General features: G+C 40.1%; 1 protein-coding gene across 3 annotated transcripts in view; it reads right to left on the bottom strand.

Annotated features, from left to right (window-relative positions):
• Nucleotides 1-20,773, bottom strand: part of dgkb (diacylglycerol kinase, beta) — a 738,504-nt gene that overhangs the window by 305,589 nt on the left and 412,142 nt on the right. The gene's annotated exons all lie outside the window — the stretch shown is intronic.

Raw genomic sequence — 20,773 nt, 5'->3', positions numbered from 1 at the left:
CCCGCTCTTTCTCTCACTACTTCCAAATATGACTCACTCCCAACAAGACTTTGTTGTTTTTATGGCTCCCACTTAGCACAGATCAAGCTTTGATTTTCGCAAATTTGTGCAGTGGATAACTGTGATTCAGGCTTTGCCTCTATCCATGTTGAAGCACTTTTTTATCTTTTGTCCTCATATTCTTCATCCCTTTCTGTTTCTATAATTGCCCAGATATTTCAGCTGTTATGGGCTAATCAGACAAGACTGGATATACTTTTATCTTCCTCATTTTTTCTCTAATCCTGAACTGCTTGGAAAATTTGGCAGACATTCTTTATTTTGTTTTTTTTTTGGGGTGGAAAGCTTATGATCCATTTTACTTGGCAGATAGAAATGGAACTTATCTTTATGCAAAAACAAAGCCTAAATGCCTTCTGAATGTATATATTTATCAATTAGAAAGAAAACATGTATTCAAGTTTGTTATCGATTTTCAGTCTCCCAGAAAATTTCCCAGAGCTGCACCACTCCACCACCATCATTTCACAGCAAAAGACCTGGTCTGTAGGGTTTTGAGTCCAGTTCTGGCTAGGTTACATTTCTGGAGTGGGAACAGCTGCAGAGGAAATCCCGATTGCAAATGTAATTCAATGCATACTGACAGAGGATGACACCATTCCAAATATTAGAAATATTTTAAGACAACATCATCGCATGATGGCACACCAGGTAGTGCTAGTGAGTCCCAGTTTCAGCAACTGCAATCAACCCTGACCTTGAGTATTGTCTTGTGTCATGTTTGCTTATTGTATCTGTGATCGCACAAACTGTACGGAAATCTGAATTCTTTCAAGACACATCTTGTCCTCCAAAGTACTTCTACACCAGCACCTATTTTAATAATCCATTTGTTAACCTATAGAAGTAAAATGTTAGTAAAAATATATTAGAAAAGTAGTCATCTCAGATTTGCTAGAACAATGTTTAAAACTTGTTTTAAATTCAGAAGTGTGAAATTCCCATGTTCTTGAATAGCTTGGTAAGGTAATAAAGGTAGTGATTCCAATACTGCACACCTGAATAAGCATTAAAACCTTCTCATCCTGTTAAGTATCAGTTGGTGATCTTAACTGGTTTCTGGGGGAAAGAACATAGATAAAGTTTAGGTGTTTCTCAAAGAATGGTGTACATTTTAGGACACAGCAAAGTTTCATTCAGCACTTAAACCTTCTTACAATCTGAGAGCTCCAAACAGTAAACTTTGTCCTGTCACACCACATCCTCATATACCAGCTATTTAACGAAATTTCTAACACAAATAGTCTGAACTACAGACTTCCCATCCCTTGTGGCACCTGCAATGACAGCTCTTTAACTCTTTCCATAAGATAGTCTGTATTCAGGGGAAATACAGAGAAACAATGATACAATTAATAGCTCATTGCTTTAAACCATTTAGATTATCATTTCCATTACAAAACTGTTAGTAACACAAAATGTGATTTCAATCCTCAGTTGCTTAGAGCAGGGGTCCCCAACCTTTTGCACAGCGGACCGGTTTAATATTGACAATATTCTTGCGGAACGGCCGACCCGAGGCGGGGGGTGGGGGGGTGTTGTTCATGTAGGGTTAAACTCACCTCAACATGCCTTTTACAGTTAGGGTTGCCAACTTTCTTACTCCCAAATCAGGGTCAAAAGTATCAGTCAAATCCTGACAAAGGATCTCAGCCCGAAATGCCGACTGTGCCTCTTCCTATAGATGCTGCCTGGCCTGCTGCGTTCACCAGCATTTTTTGTGTGTGTTGACGGGACACTTGTGTTTACCCCGAGAAAGACTACCATGACCATGAGGCCTTGCGTGGGCTCCTGTGTGCGCATGCGCGTACGTGCCAATTTTTTTCCACAAATCAGTTTTGGCTTAATCTTCCCGACTACACTGTACATACATTATTTCTACTTTATATAGGCTGTGTATTTATCATATCAGTCCTGCTTTTACCATATGTTAGAGTTATTTTAGGTTTTATGTGTTATTTGGTATGATTTGGTAGGTTATTTTTTGGGTCTGGGAACGCTCAAAAATTTTGCTCATATAAATTAATGGTAATTGCTTCTTCGCTTTACGCCATTTCGGCACGGAAGGGTTTATAGGAACGCTCTACCTTAGCGGGGGAAATACGGGACAAGGGCGGTCCCGTATGGGACAAACCAATTTAGCCCAATATATGGGATGTCCCGGCAAATACAGGACAGTTGGCAACCCTATGTTCAAGTTCAACAGTGCGTGACAGGGAATGAGGAAGGATGCAGCTGACTCATATCGTTTCCTCGCAGCCCGGTAGCACATGCTTTGCGGCCCGGTGGTTGAGGATCACTGGTTTAGAGGAGTGAAGAGAGAGTGCAGTGAAGTTTGTCAGCAGTTAACTACCTTATGCTTCTGATGCTTTTTCTCTCACAAGTGAAGGTTCCTGCCAAAGTCATTTTCATTACAGCAACCACTTAAAAAAGTTCACCAGGGTTTACAGCTTGATTGAATGTGGACAGATTCCCCTCTTGCTACATCTAACAACATTGCTGTCAAAATGGGATGCCTTCAGGTTCTTCTAGGTGGAAAAGCAGAGAAAATTCATTCTGGTAGTCAGATTCAGACTCAAATCTAGACCAACTGCTCCATTTTTGCTAAGCTAAAATTCTACAATTTAAATTTGACAAGAATTACTTCTAATCAACTTTTGGTCTTTGAGAGCATTGCGCAACTACTTTGGTGGCAGAAAACACAAGAGACCTGAGATGCTGGTATCTGGAGCACAAAACTCACTGGTTGAGCATCAACTGAGGCAAAGAATATGACTCTGCATCAGGGATAGAAGTGAACAGGGAAGATAAGCAACAAAAAGCATTGTGAGGGAGGGGATGAGAAAAGGGCTGGAAGGTGATAGGTGAGGCAAAAGGGAAAACATACAAAATAAAAATGTCAGCATACTTCACAAACATGGTTACATTGACCACATCCTGTGAAACTACACACCTTCGTCTTCACCCCGTAACTGTTTACAAGCAGAACAGTTTGCAACTTTGAAATGAAACTGAAATCCCAGTTCCCAGATGTCTGCAGCCCCACAACAGTCAACAAATGCATAGTGCTAGTCTCCCCAGTGCTCATTCATACTTAAGCGCTACAAATCAATCAGGCATTTGTAAGATGGGAAGACCTGTAGTTTAAGCATCTTTTCCCCAATCCAAGCTATTTTAAAAACCTTTGTTATGACAACCCAATAATCATGCAAATTATTTGGAACAGTATGCACCAAATAATGTGACTAGGAAAGACATTTTTGAGTAAGCTTCATGAACATTCCTGAAGTGCATTTGTTGAAAAATCCCTTAAAAAGAGATCAAGTATTAACTACTATCTTCCAGATAAATCTCAGTTTAATTGCTCATGTAAATCTGTCATCAGAACTGTTTAACCCAGTGTGAGCATACCCTTTACATCAGCTGGTACAGTGCACATCCGGAGTTCAGCTACTGTTTCATAATTGCACTCCTTGCAGCTGCAACTACACACATTTATCGTCGCAACAAATGAACAGCTGTGGGCTTTTCTTCTCCAGGGGTGACTGACCAAATTGTGCATGATTCTCCTGCCAGCTGACATCAGCTGGTAGCACCATTCTATGAAATCTGGAGTTGCGTCTTTAAAATAATTGACAAGCATCCGTGCTAAGGCACTCTACTTCCCTTGATACACAATATGTTTCTAACTGTAAGCCTCGCATCTTAAACATAAAATCATGGTTGAACTGGACTACAGTGGGCTTCTCTCATGTGGCAGCTGAAGGCTAATAGAGAACTTGCCATGAAATCCCAAAAAGATCCAATCCACTAGAGTCCAGGAGGAGTTCTAACAGAATACAGACAGCAATGCATGAGCACAAGGAAAAAGAGCAGGAGAGGACCAGTTGTCCCCAAAACCTGCCTCAGCATTCAATATGATCATGCCTCATCTGTACCTTTGTCTTCTTCTATCTTCTGGATGGGTATCTTAAAAGGATGGAAGACAAGAATAGCTTCTACCAGAATGCTAAGCACCTTTCCAGAGGTGCTGTTATGTTCTGGGACCCTTAATTCTATCTCTCTCAATTTCATATAGTCCAGAATTACTAAACTCTGTAAATATCTACATTGATCGAGCCTCTAACAATGCTCTGGAGTAGATAATTCCAGAGACCTATCACCATCTGTGAGGAGGGGTTCCTCTGCATCTCAATTTTACTGCCACCTTACCTTTTAACTATTTCCTTGCTTGAGAATTTACCATGCCCCATAGGATCTGATATGGATCGAATCTCAAATATGCTTCCAAGTAAGCAAAGAAACGCGAGCACATGCACAAAAGTCAGTGCAATAGGGAGCAAATAATATTTAAAAGTTTGAAGCTATTTCACTTGCACTGTCACCTATTCAGTCAGGCAGCTGAAGTCTTTATATACTGTACATTCACATTGCCAAAAGCGAGCGTAAAGATAAAAAAGGTATCTACGAATGTTGGAAATGTGGGAAATGATGGAAAAGTGGGAAATAATGGAAATGGTAAGCATTTGGGCAGCATCCCAAAGAAAATGAAATGTGTTTTTTTCAAGTATGACCCTTTAGAATGAAGATAATAACATCATAGCATATCAGGTGTAAGTTAATCTTCAGTAACCCATCTCTGTTATAATTAGGGTCTGAGAACATAACAGTGCTACTTGTGACATGTAAATTGTGAAATCAGTCTTGACCTTCAAAAGGAACAGCTTTTCCTGATATTTGACCTTTATCCATTACATATCCAATTTCTTTAGCACCCATGATAAGTCACAGGAGTCAACCCGCATATGTTTTACCATGGAGATTTTTTTTTAACGAACTGCAGAAAATTTAAAAATCCAAAATAAAAATAAGACTAAAATGTAAGAATAGCTTAAGAGTTAATATCTTACACATCTGCCTAGCTTCCAAGGGAGATGAGAGTGTAGCTACTGTTTCAATGTCTGTGATTTTCAGTCATTATCCTTTTGTTCCTGCTTCCATTAACAACCCTCACACATAGAAACCGTGAAATGATTTTCATTTGGAGCAACAAATAGTACAATGCTTAAAAAAAGACAACTTTCTGATGCTGAATGTCATGTAGTGGCTGGAAAGAATTTCTTTTAAAAATGTATCGATTTATACCTTTGCATAAAAGTCCCATTCAAACTGGGAACATAAAGAACTATCTTTGCAGATTCAACAATGGTATTATCTAAAAGCTAATGTATTCTCATCAAATGTTTCTTTCTGTTATGTTAAACAGAGAGTAACCAAAAAAAAAGAGCAAAACAAGGCTCGATATGGGTTGATTAACTATTTATAGAAAAGAATCACTAACAGTAAAATCTACCTTTAGGTTAAATTATCAAACTGGACATAATATTTCAAAGACACTTTAAAAAATTGAATATAATCAATATAATTATATCTGAAAACTCAAGTATTATTTAGTAATACAACATAATGTCTAAAATATATATATAGGTAAAAGTCTTCCAGCAGTGAATATGGTTTTGGATTACACTGGACAACAAATTTTATCAAAAGTGTTGCTTCCTCAGAATTTTTTTTTTGTCTAAAAAAAAACACTTATATGATGTAGGAATTTGGAGAAACAAGAAATTAACTTTTTAAAATTTTTATTGAATATGATGTGTTTAATTACATGACAGTGTTGATGCTTTGCTAAAACTAAAAATATTTTGTTGTTGATTTGTATTTATACTCTGTGTTTGAGGCTCTTTGCTTAAGTGTCTTTCAATAATTAGGTGCCACTGATGGATTCCAGTTGCCCTGAAACTGTTTCTGCATGACCACAATGTGCTGGTGAAACCTTTCGCCATACTTGGCACTGATATGACCAAGGTTTGGAGGAAAGAAGTCTAAATGGGAATGCAAAAATGAATCTTTAGTGACATATTGCACTTCATCATTTTGTATGCTTGAAGCATGTTGTCAACCAGCTGCAAGTAGTTCAATGCGCTGTAGTTGCCAAGAAAATTTTCAAGAACATCCTTAAATGCCTTCCATGTGATTTTCTTCAGTCTCACTAGAAGTTTTTCAAATTGCCTGTCACCAGTGACCAGTTTGATTTGTGAAGCAACAAAAATGCTTTCCTTAACCTTGGAATCAGTTATTCTGAGAAACATCTGTCTGAAATATCGAAATCCTTCATGGAAATGTATAGCCTTCTAAAACCTGTTCTGTCATGCAGCCTTTATCCTGCCTGAACGTGCCAGGCATGCCTGGACAAGACAGAAAACATTTCAGTTTCCATTGTGGGCAACATTTTAATTGACTTGAATTATGAATTGAAATAACAAATATAGGAACTTTCAAGTAAATGATGCATGATAGAGAAATTTCATGCAGATTTTCATAATCAGCACCCAAAATCCCTAAGATACACCCAAAGATATTCGGGAAGCAAAATCTTTGTTGAATATCGTGAATATATTATCAAGAGAAACTGCTTAGTCTTGCAACGCATTTCTCACAATGTAACAATTTTAAAATAATCCCATGTTTGAGTTGGAATACGTAGGAATGTATTTTTTTAAAGATTAAATGTTAAATAACTAAAAGGGGTAAATTAAAGTAAAATCACAATGTAAAGGCAGGATTTCCCAGAGCAAATAAGGAAGAAATTTTCTTAAAGGAGTGTTTGGACAAACTTGGATTGTTTTCAATGGAGTGTTGGAAACTGAGGGAGACTGGAGAGGAGTTTATAAAATTGAGAGACATGGACAGCATATTTCCTGGGGTGGAAATGTCAAATACTAGATGGCATAGCTGTAAAGTGAGAGTGGAAATGTTTAAAGGGGATGTGCAAGGCAAATGTATGTTTTTTTAGAAAAACACAGATAGTGGCTGGTGTCTTAACACACTGTCATGGGGAGGGGGTGATGGAACAAATAAGATAGTGATATTTAAGGGGTCTTTAAATATCCACATGAACATGTGGGGAATGGAGGGATATCAATCCAGTGCAGGCAAATATGATCAGTTTAATTAAGCATTCTAGTCAGCACATACATCTTGGGCCAAATGGCCTGTATCTGTATTGCCATGAAATACCAAAATATATATAATAGAGTAAATTATGGATTTAAATTCCATCAGATAAGGAATAGAACTTACGTTTACAAACAATTTTAAATACAGTTGATCATAACTCCCTAGAATTGTAGGATTCTTGTTTCACTAATTGCGTGGAAGACCAACGAAAAATAGGCTTAATTTGTGATAAAACTGAAAAAATGACTTTGACTCTCTGAGAACTCAGTTTTATGACTATATTTACGTTATTAATTTAAGTTGATAAAGACTGCGTGGAATACATTCTTCATTAACTCAACTGCTTATTGAAATTGCATAAATAATAACACCACCAGCCCCCACATCGCAATGGATGAGCAAATTACTGACTGTCAGATGAACTAGAAGGTAACAATGGCCTTAAACTTTAAAACACATGTTTAAGATTGTTAGATGTTACAATTAGGAACTGGAGGTGGAAATTCCTGGTTAAGTGCAAATACGATGAGGGCAGGATCATCTGCAGGCCTGTTTGCAGAACTTATCAAACCAATGGAGAAACACACACACATAATGGTGAAATGACTGTCAGAATAGTTTTGCAAAGGTAGAATTCAGTTTGGCTTAATGCTTTTCATTAAGGAAATGTGTGCATCAGAAATGTGGTGAAATTGTAAAAGGAAGTTTTAGAAAATACGGAGAAGGGAACTGATACCCTGGGAGGTAAGTTTGTGAACTGGCATTTCATACGTTGAACTTCACTCACTGGAAGCATATTTCAGAAATTAACATCAATATGAGCATCCAACCAACAATGGATGGGAAAAATCTGAACAGAAATTTTTACGACTTTTGATATATGCTCCCAAATATCCAGCCCCTTGCAGGATTGTGAATACATGTGATAATTTATTGATTTTTTAAATTTTATTTTGAGATATAGCATGGTAATGGTCCTTCTGACATCAGTCTACACCACCCAATTACACCCATATGACCAATTAGCTTACAAACTCAGACATCTTTGGAACGTGCAGGGAAACTGGAGCACTGAGAGGAAAGCCTCACAGTTTCCTCCAAGGAGGAAACGTACAAACCCCTAACAGACTCAGAGTTGAACCTGGGTCTCTGGTGCTGTAATGGCATTATGCTAACCACTATGCTACTATGCCACCCATGATCCTTTACTTCATGAAAAAGCTCTCTCATCTGCCTAACTGCCTTGAATATACTCTTAACCAAGAAAATTTATTACATGTCACAACATTTAGATGAGGATTTCTGATAACCTATCTGAAAGTAGTGATCACTCTGCACCTAAAACACAGTTCACAAAGTCCATGTTTTTTCTTCTGAATTTTCTGTGCTTGTAACATGTTAACCCGTAGAAATAAACTGCCTACAAAGTGCTATTCAATGACATGCAATACAGGTCTACAAATGCATTGGTCCATACATTGTCGGTGGTTGGCAGTGCATATTGGTGCCAAGTGCAAGGAGAATGCCTCAATGCCCAATAGCACTCATGTCTACTGTGATTGTGATTTGACAGGTTGGTCATGGGGAGAATTAACACATAACTGTGTAATGATCTCCAATTTGTCCACTGCCACAACAGGTCTACAGCAGATGCAATCTCACTGGCTCTCCACTCAGCTTTGGAGCATCTGTTCAACATCAAAACATTTATCAGGCGGTATTCTATTGATTCAATTTGCATTCTACACCATTATCTCCTCGGTGCTAATCAACAAGATTCAATACTTCGGTCTGGTCTCTCGACCTCCTTCTGCAATTGATCATTGACTTCTTTATTGGGCCACCACTGTCAATGCAAAGAGGTAACATTTCCTCCTTGACAATGAATGAAGGAGCAACTCAAGGATGTGTGCTAAGCCCACCACTCTACTCTCTTTATACATAGGACTGTGTGGCTAGACACAGCTCAAATAACTTCACACTCAACAGCAGCAAGACAAAGGAAATGATTGTTAACTTTAGGAAGGGGAAGACAGGGAGAATACAAACCAGTCCTCAATGATGGGTCAGTAATGAAAAAGGATGAGCAGGTTTAAGTTCCTGAGGTGTGTATAAAAGGGATGTGTGCTTAGCCTCCTGCTCTTCTCGCTATACACTTATGACTATGTGGCTAAGTATAGCTCCAACACCTTATTCAAGTTTGCTGATAACCCACTGTTGTGGGCCGTATTACAAGTGGTTATGAGTCAGCATACAGGATGGAAATTGAAAATGTGGTGTCAAACCAACAGCCCCTCAACAAGACTAAAGAGCAAATTGTAGACTTCAGGAGAGGGAAACTAAAGGTTCACGAGCCAGTCCTTATCAGAGGATCTGAGGTGGAGAACATCAGTAACTTTAAATACTTAGGTGTTGCTATCTCAGAGGACCTATCACATAAATGTAATCGGAAAAAAAAACAACAGTTCCTCTACTTCCTTTGAAGTCTGCAGAGATTCAGCATGGCATCAAAAACTTTGACAAACCTTCTATAGGTGTGTAGTGGAAAGTGTACTGACTGGCTACATTATGGCCTGGTATGGGAACACCAGTGCCTTTGAACGGAAAATTCAACAAAAGGTAGTGGATTCGGCCCAGTACATCATGGATAAAGCTCTCCCAACCATTGAGCACATCTACATGAAATGCTGTCATAAAAAAGCGGCACTGATCACCAAAAATCTCACCACCCAGGCCATAATCTCTTCTCACTGCTGCCATCAGGGAGGGAGGTACAAAAGTCTCAGGACTTGACACCATCAGGTTCAAGAGCAGTTACTACCTCTCAATTATTAGGCTCTTGAACAAAAGAGGATAATTCCACTCATCCACTGATACGTTCCCACAACCAATGATCCCACCTTAAAGACTCTTCATCTTGTTATTTCATGCTCTCATCATTTATTGCTATTTATTTATAGTTGCATTGCAACATTTTGTTGTCTTCTATGCTCTTGTTCTATCACTGATCCTGCTTACAGTTACTCTTTTAAAGATTTGCTAAGTATGCACACAGGAAAAATGAATCTCAGGGTTATATATGGTGACATGCATGTACTCTGATAATAAATTTTATATTGAACTTTGGTCAATGTCTCAGAGGATCAGTCCTGGGCCTAACACATTGATGCAATCACAGCAATGGTTTAACTTCATTAAGAGTTTGAGGTGTTTTGATATATCACTAAGGATTGTTGCATATTTCTACTGCTGTGCAGTGGAGAGCATCCTGACAGCCTGGTATGGAGACTCCAATACACAAGATTGGAAGAGGTTGCGAAAGGGTTTCAGACAAAGCCAGCTCCATCACAGGCGCAATGCTCCCCACCATTGTCAACATCATCTAGGTAGTGACTCAAGAATGCAGTATCCATCATTAAGGACCGCTACCATCCAGGGCATGCCCTCTTCTCTTTACTACCATGAGGAGAAGCTACAGAAGCCTGAAGAGCCACAATCAATATTTTAGGAAAAGATTCTTCCCCTCTGCCATGAGATTTCCAACTGGTCCATGAATCCATGAACACTAGAACATTATTCCTCTTTTATACCATTTATTTATTTCTGGGATCCACAGTTAGTTTTATGTCTTGCACTATACTACAGCCACAAAATAACAAATTTCAACATCATATCTTAGTGATGATTGATCCTGATTCTAATCTTAAAGGGTCCAGTTTGGGGAGATCAGTCTGGGAAATCTGTTGCTGGGAAGTGGCATCACTGAAGTTTACGCCAAGTAAAAATTAGTTTTCTTTTCATCAGTTCCCTTAGCAACTAATTACAACAGTCTGCTCTACAAAATATGATACTCTAACCTGTCGCAACCCTTCAGGTCCCATTCCCAACCCTGAACCAATAATTGACACCATGATTGTCTACCCAGCCTCTATCCTCCAATTCCCTTTTCTTCTCCATCCCCACAATTTCCCGACCATCAACACAAGATCCATAAATGAACTCCACATACTGTACTCAGTTCACTCCTGATTGGTGAAGGAAGCACCTCAGAGTTGGTTAACTTTAAAAGGAGTTAGAAAATCGCTTTATTTGTCACATGTACGTCGACCAAATACTAAGCCAGAGCAGAAGAAGAGAACTACCTTTTCAATCAGGTTCACACTCAAGCTTAAAAAACTCAGAACTTTGTGGCAGTTTTTCCAGAGCTAGACTGCGACCACTGAGCGGGATTCATTAGAAAGGACGAATGAAAATAAAGCAGACACAAGTGAAGCTGCCATTGTTGTGAGTGGGCCAGTGTTTAGAGTGGCTTTGCCTCATCGGTCCTGGGTGAGGTAAGTATCTGGTACATTTCTTTTTTTTCTTCTTAACTCTTCATTCCGCATCTGTTAGGGCACAGTAATGCAGTGAGAATGATTTTGGGGCAGTGTTTTCTCCTCTGTGTGGAATGTGGGAATTCTGGGAGACCTCTAGTCTTGCAGTAACCACACCTACACCAAATGCGCTGAGCTGCAGCTCCACAGTGAACATATTAAAGAACTGGAGTTGCAGCTTGATGACCTTTGGCTTATATGGGAGAATGAAGAGGTGATAGACAGGCACTACAGGGAAGAGGCAGGTAACTGGGTGATTGTCAGGAGAAGGAAAGAAAATGGACAACCAATGCAGAGTACTCCTCTGGTTGTTCCCCTCAATGATAAGTATACCACTTTGGAAACCATTGAGGGGATGACCTAGTGGGGGGAGCCGCAGTGACTACATCTCTGGCACTGAGTCCAATGCTGTGGCTCAGAAGAGAAGAGAGGTGAAAAAGACTGCAGTGGTAATAGGAGATTCTGTAGTCAGAGGAACAGAGATGAGATTTTGTAGGTGCAATAGAGACATCAAGATGGTATACTACCTCCCAGGTGCCAGGGTCAGGGATATCTCAGATTGGGCCCCCAGCATTCTCAAGGGCAAGGCAGCCAGAAATCTTTGTGCATATTGGCACCAATGACATTGGTAGAAAAGGTGAAGAGGTCTTGTAGTGAGATTTTAGGGAGTTAGGTAGAAAGCTGAAAAACAGGACCTCCAGGGTAGTAATATCTGGATTGCTGCCCATGCCATGTGTGAATGAGGGTACGAATAGGAAGATTTGCAGATGAATGTATGGCTGAGGAACCGGTGAATGGGACAGAGGTTCAGATTTATGGACCATTGGGATCTCTTCATGGGAAGGTACGACCTGTACAAAGGGACGGGTTACAGCTGAACCAGAGCGGGACCAATATCCTTGCAGGCAGGTTTGCTAGAGCTGTTCATGAGGATTTAAACTAATTTGCCAGGGGGATTGGAACCAGACAGAAGGTGCTGAGGATGGAGTAATTGCTTTACAAACAGAAGCAGCGTGTAGTGAGACTGCTGGAGAGGCTCATGATTTGGCAAAATGGCAGTGAACAGGCTGAGTTGCAATGTAAAAGCCAGACAAAATCGAAGAAGTTGAATACAGGACTGTAGTACGCAGTATATGGAATAAGGTAGATGAACCTGTACGACAGTTACAAGCTGGCTTATATGACATTGTGGGCATCACTGAATCATGGCTGAAAGATTATAACTGGGAGCCTAACATTCAAGGATACACAGTGGATTGAAAGGACAGGCAGGTAGGCAGAGTGGAAGATATGGCTCTGTTGGTAAAAAAATTCAAACAATTTTTAATTGTTAAAATTGGTGATATAGGGAAGGAAAATATTGAGTCGTTGTGGATAGAGCTAAGGAACTGCAAGGGTAAAAAGACCCTGATGGCAGTTGTATACCTACCCATAAACAGTAGTGAAGATCAGGTCTACAAATTATGACAGGAGATACAAAATGCATGCCAAAAGGACAACGTTAAGATCGTCAATATGCAAGTAGATTTGGAAAACAGGCTGGTACTGGATCCCCAGTGTGGGAATTTTTAGAATGCCAATGAGATAGCTTGTGGTTGAGCCCACGAGGGGATCAATTATTCTGGATTGGTTGTTGTGCAATGAACTGGAATTGATTAGAGAGCTTAAGTTAAAGGAACACTTAGGGGAGGTGATCATAATATGATCGAATTTAACTTGCAATTTGAGAAGGAAAAGCTAAAGTTAGTGTGTCAGTATTACAGTGGAGTAAAGGGAATTACAGAGACATGAGTGAGGAGTTGGCCAGAATTGATCGGAAAAGAACACTGGCAGGGATGATGGCAGAATAGCAACGGTTGCAATTTCTAGGAGGAATTCAGAAGGCACAGGATATATACATCCTAAAGAAGTAGTATTCTAAAGGCAGGATGACACCACCATGACTACAAGAAAAAGTCAGAGCCAACATGAAAATCAAAGAGAGGGCATATAATTGAACAAAAAAGAGTGGGAAATTAAAAGATTGGGAAGGTTTTAAAAAACAACGGAAGGCAACTGAAAAAAGTCACAAAGGAGGAAAAGATGGAATACAAAGGTAAGCTAGCCAATAATATTAAAGGACATACCAAAAGTTTTTTCAGATACATAATGTGTAAGAGATACAAGAGTAGATATTGGATAGCTGGAAACTGATGCTGGAGAGATAGTAATGGGGGACAAGGAAATGGCAGATGAAATGAGTAAGTATTTTGCATTAGTCTTCAATGTGAAAGGCACAGTGTGCATAAGATGTATATTCTGTCTGGGTAGCTTCCAACCTGGTGGCATGAACAACAATTTCTCAAACTTCCGGTAATGCCTCCCCTCCTATCCTTCACCATTCCCCATTCCCTTTTCCCTGCCTCACCTTGTCTCTCTACCTGCCCATCACCTCCCTCTGGTGCTCTTCCACCTTTTCTTTCATCCATTGTCTTCTGTTCTTTACTACTGGACTCCCCCTTCTCCAGTCTTGTATCTCTTTCACCAACTTCCCAACTCTTTACTTCATCCCACCCCCTCCCAGTTTCACCTATAACATTTCTCTTTCCCCCCACCTTTTAAATCTACTCATCTTTTTTTTCCTCCAGTCCTGCCGAAGGAACTTGGCCTGAAACATCGACTGTACTTTTTTTTTCCATAGATGCTGCCTGGCCTGCTCAGTTCCTCCAGCATTTTGTGTGTGTTGCTTGGATTTACAGCATCTGCAGATTTCCTCTTATTTGGGAATAAAGGGAGCCTTTTTTGGTTGGCTGCCAGTGACTCGTGGTGTTGCATAAGGCTCTGTTTTGGGACCACTGCTTACCATGTTATATTTCAATGATTTCGATGACAGAATTGATGAATTTGTGGCCAAGTTTGCGGACCATCGGGCCAAGTAGTTTTGAGGAAGCAGGGAGAGGCTACAGAAGGACTTAGACAGATTAGGAGAATGGGCAAACAGTTGACAGATGGAATGCAGTGTCAGGAAATGTATGATCATGCACTTTGGTAGAAGTAGTAAAAGGGTAGACTATTTTCTAAATGGAGAGAAAATTCAAAAATGAGGCACAAAAGGATATGGAAGTCCTTGTGCAGGATTCCCTAAAGATTAATTTGCAGGTTGATTCAGTGCTGAGGAAGACAAATGCGATGTTAGCATCTTTTTCAAGAGGACTTGAATATAAAAGCAAGGATGTAATGTTGAGGCTTTATAAAAGACTGCTGTGGCCTCATTTGGAGTATTATGAGCAGTTCTGGGGGCCTTATCTAAGAACAGATGTGCTGACATTGGAGAGGGTTCAAAGAATGTTTACAAAAATGATTCCAGGACTGAAAAGCTTGTCATATGAGGAGCGTTTGATGGCTCTGGGCTTCTACTCACTGGACTTCAGAAGAATGAGGGGTGAAACTTATCAAATGTTGAAAGGTCTCGATAGAGTAGTTGTGGAAAGGATGTTTCCTATGGTGGGGGAGCGTAAGACCTGAGGACACAGTCTCAGAATAGGGGAACATCCTTTTAGAATGGAGATGAAGAGGAGCTTCTTTAGCCAAGGAAAGCTGAAACTATGGAATTTACTGCCAAAGATGGCTGTGGAGGCCAACTCATTGGGTATAGTTAAGACAGAGTTTGACAGATTCTTGATTAGTCAGGGCATAAAAGGATATGGGGAAGTGGCAGAAGATTGATGAAATGGTGCAGCAGACTCGATGGGCTAATTGGCCTAATTCTGCTTCTATAGCTTACAGTCATATGGAAATACACAGTGAAATATATTATTTGCTCAACATCTATCATAGTCTGAATTCATGCTCTGGGAAGCCCGCAAGAAAGGATATCGAGGAGCAAATAGGGAAACAGATCCTGGAAAGGTGTAATAATAACAGAGTTGTCGTGATGGGGGATTTTAATTTCCCAAATATCGATTGGCATCTTCCTAGAGCAAGGGGTTTAGATGTTCAGGAAGGTTTCTTGACACAATATGTAGATAAGCCCACAAGAGGAGAGACTGTACTTGATTTGGTATTGAGAAATGAACCTGGTCAGGTGTCAGATCTGTCAGTGGGAGAGCATTTTGGAGATAGTGATCATAATTCTATCTCCTTTACAATGGCATTGGAGAGAGATAGGAACAGACAAGTTCAAAAAGCGTTTAATTGGAGTAAGGGGAATTATGAGGCTATCAGGCAGGAAATTGGAAGCTTAAATTGGAAACAGATGTTCTCAGGGAAAAGTATGGAAGAAATGTGGCAAATGTTCAGGGGATATTTGTGTGGAGTTCTTTCCAATATTTTTATTAGTTTCTACATAGAAGAATACAGAGTACAGGAAAGTATATCTAAAAGGTCAAAAAAAACCTACCAATTATATTACATCTATTTATAATAACAATCTCATTACCCCATATTCATGGAAGTTAATCAGTTATATTGAAATATACTAATTTATTACAAAAAAAGAATCTAACCCCTACCAAGACCAAAGCTGTTTATTAAGGAGAAAAAGGTAAAATACCATCTCATATAATAAAAATTAATAATAGCCAACATCTGAATTTAAACATTGAATTGAAAGTTTTGAAAATAATTCAGAAAAGGACCCCACAATGTTTGAATGTTTTGACAAGATTCAGAAATTGGACAACGAATCTTCTCTAAATCTAAGCATGACATAATATCGCATAACCATTAAGCATGAGTAGGTGGAAAAACATCTTTCCATTTAAACAAAAGCACCCTCCTAGCTATAAGAGAGCTAAAGGCCAAAATGTGTAAATCAGATGTCTTCAGCTTGATATCTTGTCCTGCAATAATGCCGATTACAGCCATTAGAGGATTAGGCTTAAAATTGACTTTGAAAAGTAAGGAATGTGTGGAGTTCTGCATAGGTTCCAATGAGACAGGGAAGTTATGGTAGGGTACAGGAACCGTGGTGTACAAAGGCTGTAATAAATCTGGTCAAGAAGAAAAGAAAAGCTTACAAAAGGCTCAGAGAGCTAGGTAATGTTAGAGATTGAGAATAGTCATAGTCATACTTTATTGATCCTGGGGAAAACTGGTTTTCGTTACAGTTGCACCATAAATAATAAATATTAATAGAACCATAAATAGTTAAATAGTAATATGTAAATAGTAATAGTAATATGAAGATTATAAGGCTAACAGGAAGGAGCTTAAGGAGGAAATTAGGAGAGCCAGAAGGGGCAATGAGAAGGCCTTGGCGGCCAGGATTAAAGAAAACCCCAAGGCATTCTACAAGTACGTGAAGAGCAAGAGGATAAGACGTGAAAGAACAGGACATACCAAGTGTGACAGTGGCAAAGTATGTATGGAACTGGAGGAAATAGCAGAGGTACTTAATGAATACATTACTTCAGTATTCATTATGGAAAAGGATCTTGGTGATTGTGGTGATGACTTGCAGCAGACTGAAAAGCTTGAGCATGTAGATATTAAGAAAGAGGATGGGCTGGGGCTTTTGGAAAGCATCAAGTTGGATAAGTCGCTGGGACTGGATGAGATGTACCCCAGGCTACTGTGGGAGGGGAGAGAGGAGATTGCAGAGCCTCTGGCGATGTTCTATGCATCATCAATGGGGAGAGGTTCTGGAGGATTGGAGGGTTGCGGATGTTATTCCTTTATTCAAGAAAGGGAGTAGAGATAGCCCAGGAAATTATAGACCAGTGAGTCTTACCTCAGTAGTTGGTAAGTTGATGGAGATGATCCTGAGAGGCAGGACTTATGAACATTTGGAGAGGTATAATATGATAAGAAATAGTCAGCATGGCTTTGTCAATGGCAGGTCGTGCCTTACGAGCCTGATTGAATTTTTTGAGGATGTGACTAAACACATTGATGAAGGAAGAGCAGTAGATGTAGTGTATATGGATTTCAGCAAGGCATTTGATAAGGTACCCCATGCAAGGCTTATTGAGAAAGTAAGGAGGCATGGGATCCAAGGGGACATTGCTTTGTGGAATCAGAATTGGCTTGCCCACAGAAGGCAAAGAGTGGTTGTAGACAGGTCATATTCTGCATGGAGGTCGGTCACCAGAGGAGTGCCTCAGAGATCTGTTCTGGGACCCTTATCCTTTGTGATTTTCATCAATGACCTGCATGAGGAAGTGGAGGGATGGGTTAGTAAATTTGCTGATGACACAAAGGTTGGAGGTGTTGTGGATAGTGTGGAGAACTGTCAGAGGTTACAGCGAGACATTGATAGGATGCAAAACTGGGCTGAGAAGTGGCAGATGGAGTTCAACCCAGATAAGTGTGAAGTGGTTCATTTTGGTAGGTCAAATATGATGGCAGAATATAGTATTAATGGTAAGACTCTTGGCAGTGTGCAGGATCAGAGGAATCTTGAGATATGAGTCCATAGGACGCTCAAAGCAGGTTGACTCTGTGGTTAAGGCAGCGTACGGTGTATTGGCCTTCATCAATCGTGGAATTGAATTTAGGAGCCAAGAGGTAATGTTGCAGCTATATAGGACCCTGGTCAGACCCCACTTGGAGTACTGTGCTCAGTTCTGGTCGCCTTACTACAGGAAGGATGTGGAAGCCACAGAAAGGGTGCAGAGAAGATTTACAAGGATGTTGCCTGGATTGGGGTGCATGCCTTATGAGAATAGGTTGAGTGAACTCGGTCCTTTCTCCTTGCAGCGATGGAAGATGAGAGGTGACCTCATAGAGGTGTATAAGATGATGAGAGGCATTGATCGTGTGGATAGTCAGAGGCTTTTTCCCAGGGCTGAAATGGTTGCCACAAGAGGACACAGGTTTAAGGTGCTGTGGAGTAGGTACAGAGGAAATGTCAAGGGTATGTTTTTTTTACTCAGAGTGGTGAGTGCGTGGAATGGGCTGCCAGCAACAGTGGTGGAGGCCGATATGATAGGATCTTTTAAGAGACATTTGGATAGGTACATGGAGCTTAGAAAAATAGAGGGCTAAAGATAAGCCTAATATTTTCTAAGGTAGGGATATGTTCGGCACAACTTTGTGGGCCGAAGGGCCTGTATTGTCCTGTAGGTTTTTTATGTTTCTAAAGACACAGAAATATGGCCTCCTAAACTGGATGATTAGGTTTAAGTTGTTTATAGACAGTAGACACAAAACAATATGTTTCCCAAAGATTGCAGGCTTCATTGACAGGTCAGTAGTAGAAAAGGTGAGCAGCTTCAAGCTCCTGGGCAACAACATCGTAGAGGATCTATATTAGGCCCAACACATTGATGCAATCATAAAGGTGACATATCAGTGACACGACTTCATTTGGAGTTTGGGGAAATCAGAAACAATCCAAATCACAGTACATGTTTTGTCAAGATCACTTCAATTAATGGTCCTGTTCTGTTTTCATTCAAGGCAAATCACCTGCTAGTCAACCTTGATTGGCAACGAAATAAGGAGAATGCCGAGACTTTCCTGTAATGTACTCAACTATAGTATTCAGCAGCTGCCACTCATGATATGGATTTGCATCATGAGTACATTTTTGTATATGCTTCTTGCATGTTGGCAAAAAGGAAGGAGGTGCCTTTCTCCTGAGACACAGAGACAGAGAGATTGATCCAGAATGGACCATGTGAAGGTGAGAGCTGAATGTATATTAATATCTTTAGGCACTACTGTCTTTCATTGTCTCCTATGGTTAGGGGCATCAATTACATTTGTAATAGAAAGTAAACCCCCTCTTAAAAGCAGAAAGTACCGGAAATGCTCAGTAGTTCGGACGCTATGTGAAGAAAGAAAAAAGAGTTAATGTTTCAGGTCGATGACCAAGTTGCGAAGAGGAGTCTTTGAACTGAAATGTTAACTCTCTTCCACTTTACATTGATGTATAGTGTTTACAGCATCTTTTAATCTCTCAGATTTGCAGTATTCACAAGACCTTGCTAGGTCATTTTTAAGCCAAAATCAGCCATCACCACGAAGGCAGTGCAAACTGCTGCTAACATGGACCATGTTGATTCTCTTGGTATAATGGTGAGAGCAAGTATTCTGCTTCTTGTGGTTCATGTGCAAAGAGGACTCAGTGAACTTCAAAACAGAATCTTTGCACTGCAACTGGTTAAGACAATTCCCCAGAAAGAGCTGAAGGAATTGCATGGACAATTAGACAGATGTTCACCAATGGCAGGCACATGGGTAATGCTCGTTTTGGTGAAAGCAATTTGGTCCAGGAATCATAGAAGTAGTTGTAGACTTGATTAGTATACAATTCAAGCATGTGAAATTTCCTGAGCTCTACAAGGGTGAATCTCAATCATGCTCCATACCCATCATCCAGACTTGGCGTACTTGAAGGCAGTGAGTTTGTTCATAGGCCTGGAGTATACAAAGACACTGAAAACACGGTTAAAATATGCTCAGCTTGTCAGGATTCTAGGGCATTAACTCCAATTCAAACAAAAAGTTGCTCTAAACTGTTCATTTTGACAACCACCAGATGGAAACAGACGAACTGCTCATATTAGCAGTCTTCTTCATATGGTTAGAATTTAAATAGTGGTATTCTGCAACAAAATGGTTGAATCATTGCTAAATTACAACCAATCATCAGATAATAGGCTACAGGTCTGCTCCTGCTCAGAGTCAGAGTAATGCAGAGATACAGGCTCTCTGCCCACTATATCCATGGACGTCATGTGTGCTACACTAATCCCATCTATCAGCAGTTGTTCCAGAGACTTTTATGCCAAGGTGATTCAAATGTTTGCATAGATACTTCTAGAATATTGTGATTCCAACCACTCCCATGGTAAAAGTGTTCTTCCTCACAGTCTCACTGAACTTCATTTTCCTTGTCCTAAACCTATACCCTCTGGTTTAGATATCTCCACTATGGTGTATCTCCTTATCAAGTACCCCACAAGCTTCTCCACATTGAAGAAAGAAAACACAGACTATCCAGTCTTTCCTCATAGCCGAAAGGCAATATTCCTCTGCATTCCCTCCACTGTAATCATGTCTTTCGAATGGTGTACATAGAACATAGAGTACAGCACAGTACAGGCACTTCAGCCCAAAATGTTGTGCCGACCCTTAAACCCTGCCTCCCATATAACCCCCCACCTTAAATTCCTCCATATACCTGTCTAGTAGTCTCTTAAATTTCACTAGTGTATCTGCCTCCACCACTGACTCAGGCAGTGCATTCCACACACCAACCACTCTCTGAGTAAAAAACCTTCCTCTAATATCTCCCTTGAACTTCCCACCTCTTACCTTAAAGCCATGTCCTCTTGTACTGAGCAGTGGTGCCCTGGGGAAGAGGCACTGGCTGTCCACTCTATCTATTCCTC

The sequence above is a fragment of the Mobula birostris genome, chromosome 3, assembly GCF_030028105.1.
Source record: "Mobula birostris isolate sMobBir1 chromosome 3, sMobBir1.hap1, whole genome shotgun sequence".
In the NCBI taxonomy this organism is placed as follows: Eukaryota; Metazoa; Chordata; class Chondrichthyes; order Myliobatiformes; family Myliobatidae; genus Mobula; species Mobula birostris.
This window is presented reverse-complemented; position numbering and strand designations above follow the sequence as displayed.